General features: G+C 43.1%; 1 pseudogene; it reads left to right on the top strand.

The window, feature by feature from the left end:
• The first annotated feature begins 285 nt into the window (after window positions 1-285).
• LOC102473862 (serine palmitoyltransferase small subunit A pseudogene) lies at window positions 286-526 on the top strand (annotated as a pseudogene).
• Window positions 527-8,402: the final 7,876 nt, after the last annotated feature.

The raw sequence follows: 8,402 nt of genomic DNA, 5'->3' as shown, positions 1-8,402 counted from the left end.
CTCCCCCCAAAAAAGAAAAAGAAACACTGGAAAGGAAATAGTCTCAAAGTGTTTTTCCTAAGGCATTTACTAATTAAAAAGGAAAAAATTGTAACTTTACAGTGGAGAATCCTGGCAGACACCTCTTTTCCAAATGCTTGAGGTTAACATCCCCTGTAATATCAATGAACATTGCATACCACCTGCCTTAGTCTGCTGTGTCACTAACAGAAACGCCTGAGACTGGTGATACATTAAGAATAGAAGTGGACCGAGACTGACGTGCGGTCGCCGTGCAGGGCAGAGATGGCACTGGCACGGGCCTGGAAGCAATTGTCCTGGTTCTATTACCAGTGCCTGCTGGTCACGGCGCTCTGCATGCTGGAGCCCTGGGAGCGAACTGTGTTCAATTCCATGCTGATTTCCATTGTGAGGATGGCACCGTACACAGGATACGCACATCATGACGATATTGCAGCACTTTGAAATTCTACAGCGACCACGATCGAGAGCTCCCTTCATGACCTGCCCTTCAAAGTTGGAATGAGACTTCATCAGATGTCGACATAACCAACCTTAGAAAGACTAATATTCATGAGCAGAACAGGGAAATCACCCTGACTCGTGTTATTTTAAATTTAAAAAGAGGCTCTTGCACAGTAGTTTTTGTCTATTTTAACATTGTAGTCATTTGTACTTTGATATCAGTATTGTCTTAACCTTTGTTACTGTTTCAATATTACCCCATGGGAGCTTTTCTTAATGTAACTTTGAGTACATTTTAATTGCCTTCTTTTTTTTAAAACCCGAAGTCATGGGACCAACAGTTAACATAATGGCTATGTTGCTGAACTCCCATGTAGCCAACTGTGGTTCGAGTCCCTGACTCGGTGGCTTAAACTCATGCCAGGCATGTGTGCGTGTGTGTCCAAGATCCCAAGAGGAGAATGGAGGAGAAGGGACTGTGTTGTAGCCATCTCCCCTGGGGGGTGATTTTTCGCTTTCTGTCTCTCTGTCTCTCTCTTTCTTTCTGGCGAGTGCACGCACCCTATAGTAAAAACCTCTCCAAAAAAAAAAAAAAACCAAACAAACCCAAAGTTATTAGTTGGGCTTTATTGTTCTTGCCATTGTATGGCATATACATCTGCCTGGATATATTTCTACTCTTGAACAAAGTTTTTATAAGAAATAATGCAAGATTTGGTGCAGGGAGTGGGGAGGGAGGGATTTTATTGAGAACTACTTACAAAAGACTTACCCGTAAGCTTGAACTCAGGAGTACAGTTTTAGCTATTTGGATTCTAAGAGCTTTTGCTTTAAAACTATCAAAGTATTTAACAGTGAAAGAGAAAAGATCTTACTAAAATTAAATTAAGGAACACTCCACCTTTTAAATATTTAATTCTAATATGGACTTATTTCCAGAAAACTTGTGATAATTCTTGGGACAATAGGTGGTTAAGTAGCATTATTATGTAATGCTTATATATCATGGAGTTTTTAATAGAAGGTCAGTCGGTTTCCTCTAAGGGGCACTTTTTTTTTTTTGAGAGAGAAGTTTTTGCTATAGGGCGCGAGCGCTCACCATAAAAACAGAGAGACAGAAAGTCAGAAATCACCCCTCTGGGGAATAGCCCACCGCACGCAATCCCTTCTCCATTCTCCTCTCGGGATCTTGGGCACACACGCATGCATGCCTGGTGTGAGTTTAAGCCAACAGGTCCAGGACTTGAACCACAGTCGACTACATGGGAGTCCAGTGCCATAGCCATTACGCCAATTGCTGGTCCCATCTAAGGGGCGCTCTTAATAGTGTACTTCTTTTAATTAATTTCATGATTGTAATGGGTGCTGCAGATGCATTTGCACATTGCAATAAGATATGATGAGATGAATTACTAAAAATTATAGCAAAAGAAGTGTAAAACTTGGTTAAAATTCTTTCACTCTTTGTATTGTTTTTAAAAAGACTTTTATTCTTTAAATATATAATGCTTATTTAATTTTTTGATGTAAATTCATTAAATTCAAATAGGAAGAAAAAAAAAAAGGATAGAAGTGGGCCAGGTGATGAGGTGGTTAAGGCAGCTGGATCTCACATGGCTGACTGCAGCTTCAGTCCCAGACCAAGTGGCTTGAAAATCACACCAGCAGCCTATATGTTTGTGCCCAAAATTGCAAGAGGAAAATGGAGGAGAAGGGATTGCAGTGTGGCCAACCCCCTGGGAAATGCCTTTAAAAAAAATTACTTTATTTAACTTTATTTATTTATTTAAATTTGACCAGAGAGAGAGAGGGAAAAAGCTGCCAGATCCAGGACTTGAACTACGGTCAGCCACGTGGAAGTCCAGCACCCTTAACCACTATGCCACTGGTCCCAGGAAATGCTTTTTCACATTCTCTGTTTCTGTCTCTCTCTGGTGAGTACACATGTCCTACAGCCAAAAAAAAAAAAAAAAAAAAAGTTTCTTTGGCTTAGAGTCTGGTGGCTGGAAAGTCCAAAGGTATGGGGATGGCATAAGATCCTCTCCCCTGGTGGGGACCCAAGTCCCACAGCCAAAAAAAAAAAAAAAAAAAAAAGTTTCTTTGGCTTAGAGTCTGGTGGCTGGAAAGTCCAAAGGTATGGGGATGGCATAAGATCAGTATCTGGTGCTGTCATGGCCAACAAAAGCAGAAGAGACGGCAAAAGCATGCAGAAAGAGAGAGACCTGGGAGCAGCCATCTGCATTTTATAACAACCTGCTCTTGGGACCAGCAGATGGCGTAATCGTTATGTCTCTGGACTCCCACGTAGTCGACTCTGGTTTGACCACGATTCAAGTCCCAGATCCAGAGGCTGAAAACTCACACCAGGTATATATGTGTACATGCCCAATGAGGAGAAGGATTGTGGTGTGCTATTACCCCAGGAGGTGATTTCTCCCTTTCTATCTCTTTGTCTCTCTCTGTCTCTCCAGTGAGTGCATGTACCCTATAGCAAAACTCTCTTAAACACACACACACACACACACACACACACACATACACACACACAAAAGCAACCTGCTCTTGCAGGAACTTTTTCTCAAGAGCTAGAACTCACTTGGTCCTGAGAGGCAGCATTGGTTCAAACATCACTCACTAGACTTCACCTCTTAAAGGTCTCACCACCTCCCAACACTATTGTACAGGGAACCGAATTCCAAATAATGTATTTGGGAGACAAACGGTTATCTAAACCACAGCTGCCTGGACAGATGGTGCTGAGAAGGGCACAGCACATCTGTGGTGTCCTTTCTGATGGTGCATAACCTCTATCGCATCACAAAAACACTTCAGACACACACAAACCGAGAGCTTTCTACAAAACAACCGACCTGTATTCTTCAAAGCATCAAAACGAAAGTCATGCGTGACTGAGGAAACGGTCACAGATCGCCAAAGAGAACTAAATTAAATGTGGATTCGGGGCTGAACGTCGGAAGAGAAAGGGACATTCGTAGAAAGCCTTGAAATCTGAATAAATTCTGTAGTTTAGTTCATAGCATTGTGCCAAGGTTAATTTGTTAGTTTTGACGATTGTTCTATGGTTATGTAAGATGTGAACATAAGAGAGAAACTGGGTTAACATAAGGGGGAAAACAGGAACTCCCTGTTCTATTTTTGCAAATCTTCTGTAAGTCAAAATTATCTCAAAATAGAAAGTTAAAAAAAATACAAAAGGAATGGCCATTTGGAAAGTAATACAAAAACTCAATAGGTGTCCTGTATATAAATAACAGCCAGCTGGAGAATATGGTCATTGAAAAGTGGTCGTTAATGTCTAGAAACATGCAGAGTATCCATCCAGGAACACATTTTATAAAAAATGGGGGAACATTTATGGAGAAAGCGATAACATTCTGTTGATGTATTGAAAAAGACTCAAATAAATAAAAAGCTGTACTGCGCTCTTGGATAAAAGGACCTAACGGTGTAAGACTCTCAGTGCTTCCCAAACTAACCTAAAATTTTAATATTATTATATTATTCATTCAAAATCCAGTGGGGGAAGGGTGGTGGCACAGTGGTAATGCTGCTGGACCCTTACAGGAAATGTCCTGGGTTCACGTCCTATGACCTCCCTTAGCATGCAAGGAGCATGCGTGTGTGCCTGTGACCCAAATTGGCTGAGACTGGGGAGTGGACTGTGTGTGAAGACCTTGTTGGGGATACTTACCTCTCTGTCTCTTTCTCACTCTCTCCATCTCTTTTTCTATGGAAAAAATAAAAGAGTAAAAACAAGAAAACGAAAAGAAAATCCAATAGAATGATTTTGAGTTTTGGGTTTTTTTTTTTTAATAAAGACGATTTTACAAAATGATTTCGAGGGACCAGCAGTTGGTGTAATGGCTATGTCGCTGGACTCCCATGTAGTCGACTATGGTTTGAGTCCCAGACCCAGTGGCTTAAATTCACACCGAGCATGTGTGCGTGTGTGCCCAAGATCCCGAGAGGAGAATAGAGGAGAAGAGACTGTGGTGTGACCATCCCCCCTGGGGGATGATTTCTCACTTTCTGTCTCTCTGTCTCTCTCTCTTGCTGACGAGCTCAGGCGCTCTATAGCAAAAACATCTAAAAAAAAAAAGAAAAAAAGAAAAAAAGAAAGAAAGAAAGATAGATTTTGAAATTCATCCAGAGGAATATAGACAGGAGAGAGTCCAGGGAAATTTTTTTTTCAGAAACTTTTGACTTAAGGCTCATGCGCTTACAGAAGAGACACAGTGAGAGAGAAAGTGAGAAATTACCCCCCAGGGGAATGGTCAAGCCCCAATCCCTTCTCCATTTTCCTCCTGGGATCTTGGGCAGGCACACACTTGCACCCAGTGTGATTTTCAAGCCATCAAGTCCAGGACTCTAGCCACGGTTGGCTATGTGTGAGTCCAGCAATGTAACTACTATGCCATCTGCTGGCCCTCTTTTTCTTTGAAGTTTTTTGCCATAGGTCCCATGCACTTGATGGAGAGAGACAGAGGGGGAAAGTGAGAAATCACCCCTCTGAGGTGAATGGCCATGCCGCAATGTCTTCTCCTCCATTTTCCTCTCTGGATTTTGGGCATGTACGCACACATGACTGGCGTGATTTTTCAAGCCTCCAGGTCCAGGACTAGAACTGCAGTCAGACATATGAGAGTCCAGCACCTTAACCACTATGTCACGTGGTGGCTCCAGTCCAGGGAAATTCTAAGTAGCAGTGCAACATTTTAAAATAGTTTTTTTCTTTCTTTCATGAGAGTGAGATGGAGAGGCAGGTGTCCTGGACAGGGTCCCGACATGCAGCAGGCGTCCTCTGAGCTTTCCGGCCAGTTAGGATCACACATGTGCCATGGGCGTGCTTAGCTGGCTCAGGCTGACCCCGAATCGGAACCTGAGGCCTTCCCATAAGGCTCCGGTGTGGCACACTGCCACCCTGCCACCTGCACCGCTGCGGCTGGGCCAGCCGCACAGGTTTAATGTATTGATATGCAGCCATGGTGATCAACACGACGTAGCTGTAAACAGAGTGACAGAATGGAATAGATAGGCCAAACAGCCCAGGGGATTTTAGCAAATAATAAAAAGTGGCTTTTTAAATCACTAGGGGAAAAATGAATCATTCTATGAGGGGGACTTCATAAAAGTTCATGGAAAATAGGATTAAAATATGAGTTTATTTTGGTACCAAAATTATAGAATCCATATGTAGTTTTTCCCCCTAATAATTCTCTTATTCCATGAACTTTTTGAAGATTCCACATATATACTGTGAGGACAACTAAGTAGCCAGATAGCCAGTTTGAAAAAATAAAGGCTCCCACTCTTTCTTTTTCCCTTCCTTCCTTCCCTTCTATTCTCTGTCTTTCTCCTCCCTTTCTTTCCTTTCTTTCTCTTTCTCTCTCTCAACTAGAAGCCATGTGTGTGCTTTCCCGAGAGAGAGTGGGGGAAAGTGAGTGAAAAATCATCCCCTTCCTCCAGTTTCCTCTCAAGATTTTGGGCATCCATGCCCATGTGATTTTCAAGCCACCAGTCTGGGACTAACCATACAGTTACCCATGTGGGATCCAGTGCCTTAACCTCCATACCACCTGCTGGCCCAAGATTCCCACTCTTTATTGTAAAATATGTTAGGTCGAAACAAGATGTAGAGGGACCAGCAGTTGGCGTAATGGCTATGTTGCTGGACTCCCATGTAACTGACCACATTCGAGTCCCAGACCTGGTGGCTTAAACTCACGCTGGGCGCATGTGCGTGTGTGCCCAAGATCCCGAAATGAGAGTGGAGGAGAAGGGATTGTGGTGTGGCCATCCCCCCTGGGGAGTGATTTCTTGCTTTCTCTTTCTCTCTCTCTCTCTCTCTCTTTCTGGCGAGCACATGCACCCTATAGCAAAAACCTCTCCAAAAAAGAAAACACACACACACACACACACACACACAAGATGTATATACCATAAATGAAAACAATGGGGACCAGCAGTTGGCATAATGGCTATGTTGTTGGACTCCCATGTAGGCGACAGTGGTTCAAGTCCCGGACCCGGTGGCTTAAACTCACGCCGGGCGTGTGTGCGTGCGTGCCCAAGATCCCGAGAGGAGAATGAAGGAGAAGGGATTGCAGCGTGGCCATCACCACTGGGGGGCGATTTCTCGTTTTCTGTCTCTCTGTCTCTCTCTGTCTGTCTGGCGAGCGCATGTGCCCTATAGCCAAAACCTCTCTAAAAAAAAACAAAAAAACACTTGAGTAAATAGCTTTCTAAATTTGGGAGTATCAAAGACCTTTCTAAAGTATGGAACTAAACCCAGAAGAGCAAGGCCATGGTCCTTTTGAAGCCTCTAGGGGAGGATCCTTTCTTGTCTCTTCTGGCTTCTTGTGGTAACTGACAATCCTTGGTGTTCCCTCAGCTTGTAGCTGTATCACTCCAACCTCTCCGCCTTCTCACTGCTTTCTCCTGTCTGTCTCTGTGCCTCTGGGTCCACGTTTCCCTCCTCTAAAGACTCTTACATTGGATTATGGATTATGGCCCTCACTAATCCAGTATGGCCCCACTGTAACCTAATTACATCTATAAATACTCTATTTTCAAAATAAAATCACATTTGTAGGCACTAGTGGTTAGGACTTCAACATATCTTTTTGGAAGATACAATTTAACCCATAACAGACATGAATAAGTGGGCTGGGGTCAGCAGGCAGTGTGGTGGTTAAGGCGCCAGAGTCCCACATGGCTGACCATGGTTCGATTCCTGAACCCAGTGGCTTGAAAATCATACCAGGCACGTGTATGCGTGCATGCCCAAAATCCCAGGAGGAGAGTGGAGGAGAAGGAATTGTGGTGTGGCCATCCCCCTGGGAGGTGGGTTCTCACCTTTTTTTCTTTCTGGTGAGTGCACATGCCCTATGGCAAAACCCTTTTTTAAAAAAGCGAGCAGGCCATCTCCATGGCCTAGTGCTTGGGGAAGCTGGATCCCACACGGCCGGCCATGATTTGAGTCCTGGCCCTGGAAGCTTGAAGAATGTGTTGAGCATGTGTGTATGTGCATTCCAAGGGTCCTAACCTAAGGTTGGAGGGATGGAGGAGAAGGGATTATGGTGTGACCACACCCTATTGGGGGTGTTGCTTCCCACCTTCTCCCCCACTCCCCATCTTTCTCTGCTGAGTGTATGTATCCTCTGGCAGTTGTAAAAAATAATTAGAAAATATTAGAAAAAAAGGTATTAGGCCACTTGGTGGCATGGTGGTTAAGGTGACTGGATCCTACATAGCTGGCTTTGCGTTTTGAGTCCTGGACCTGGCAGCTTGGAAAACATGCCTGCCACATGTGCATACAAGTTCCAAATCACAAGAAAAGAATGGATCGCAGCATGGCCATCCCTCCAGGAGAGGATTTCTCATTTTCTCACTCTGTCTCTCTGTCTCTCTCCAATGGGCATATGTGTCCTAAAGAAAATGGAAAAAGAAAAAAACAATAAATAAAAAACATCAGATGTAAATGAGCTTTTCAGGGGAAAATCTAAATCAGCAATAAACACAAGAAACATTACTCAATAACATAAACCGTTAATGTATAAAAAGTTAGAATAGAAATAAAATTTTTCTCCTATCAGATTGGTAAAAGTTAAAATTATTGAGAACATCCAGTGTTGGCCAGTGCCAGGAAAAAGCACACACACACACACACAAATTTGGAAGTCATTTAAAAAACATCTCCATTTCTTATTTCTATTTATTTTTTTTAATAGACCATAGATTAGTTTATTTTTTAAAATTAATTAATTAATTAATTAATTTTGGAGAGGTTTTTGCTATAGGGCGCGTGTGCTCACCAGGAAGACAGAGACAGACAGATAGAAAGCGAGAAATCACCCCCCAGAGGGGATGGTCACGCTGCAATCCCTTCTCCTCCATTCTCCTCTTGGGATCTTGGA

This window comes from Tupaia chinensis, unplaced genomic scaffold (assembly GCF_000334495.1).
Source record: "Tupaia chinensis unplaced genomic scaffold, TupChi_1.0 Scaffold149501_1, whole genome shotgun sequence".
Taxonomy (NCBI): Eukaryota; Metazoa; Chordata; class Mammalia; order Scandentia; family Tupaiidae; genus Tupaia; species Tupaia belangeri.
The sequence above is the reverse complement of the archived record's forward strand: the minus strand, read 5'-3'. Positions and strand labels throughout refer to the sequence as shown.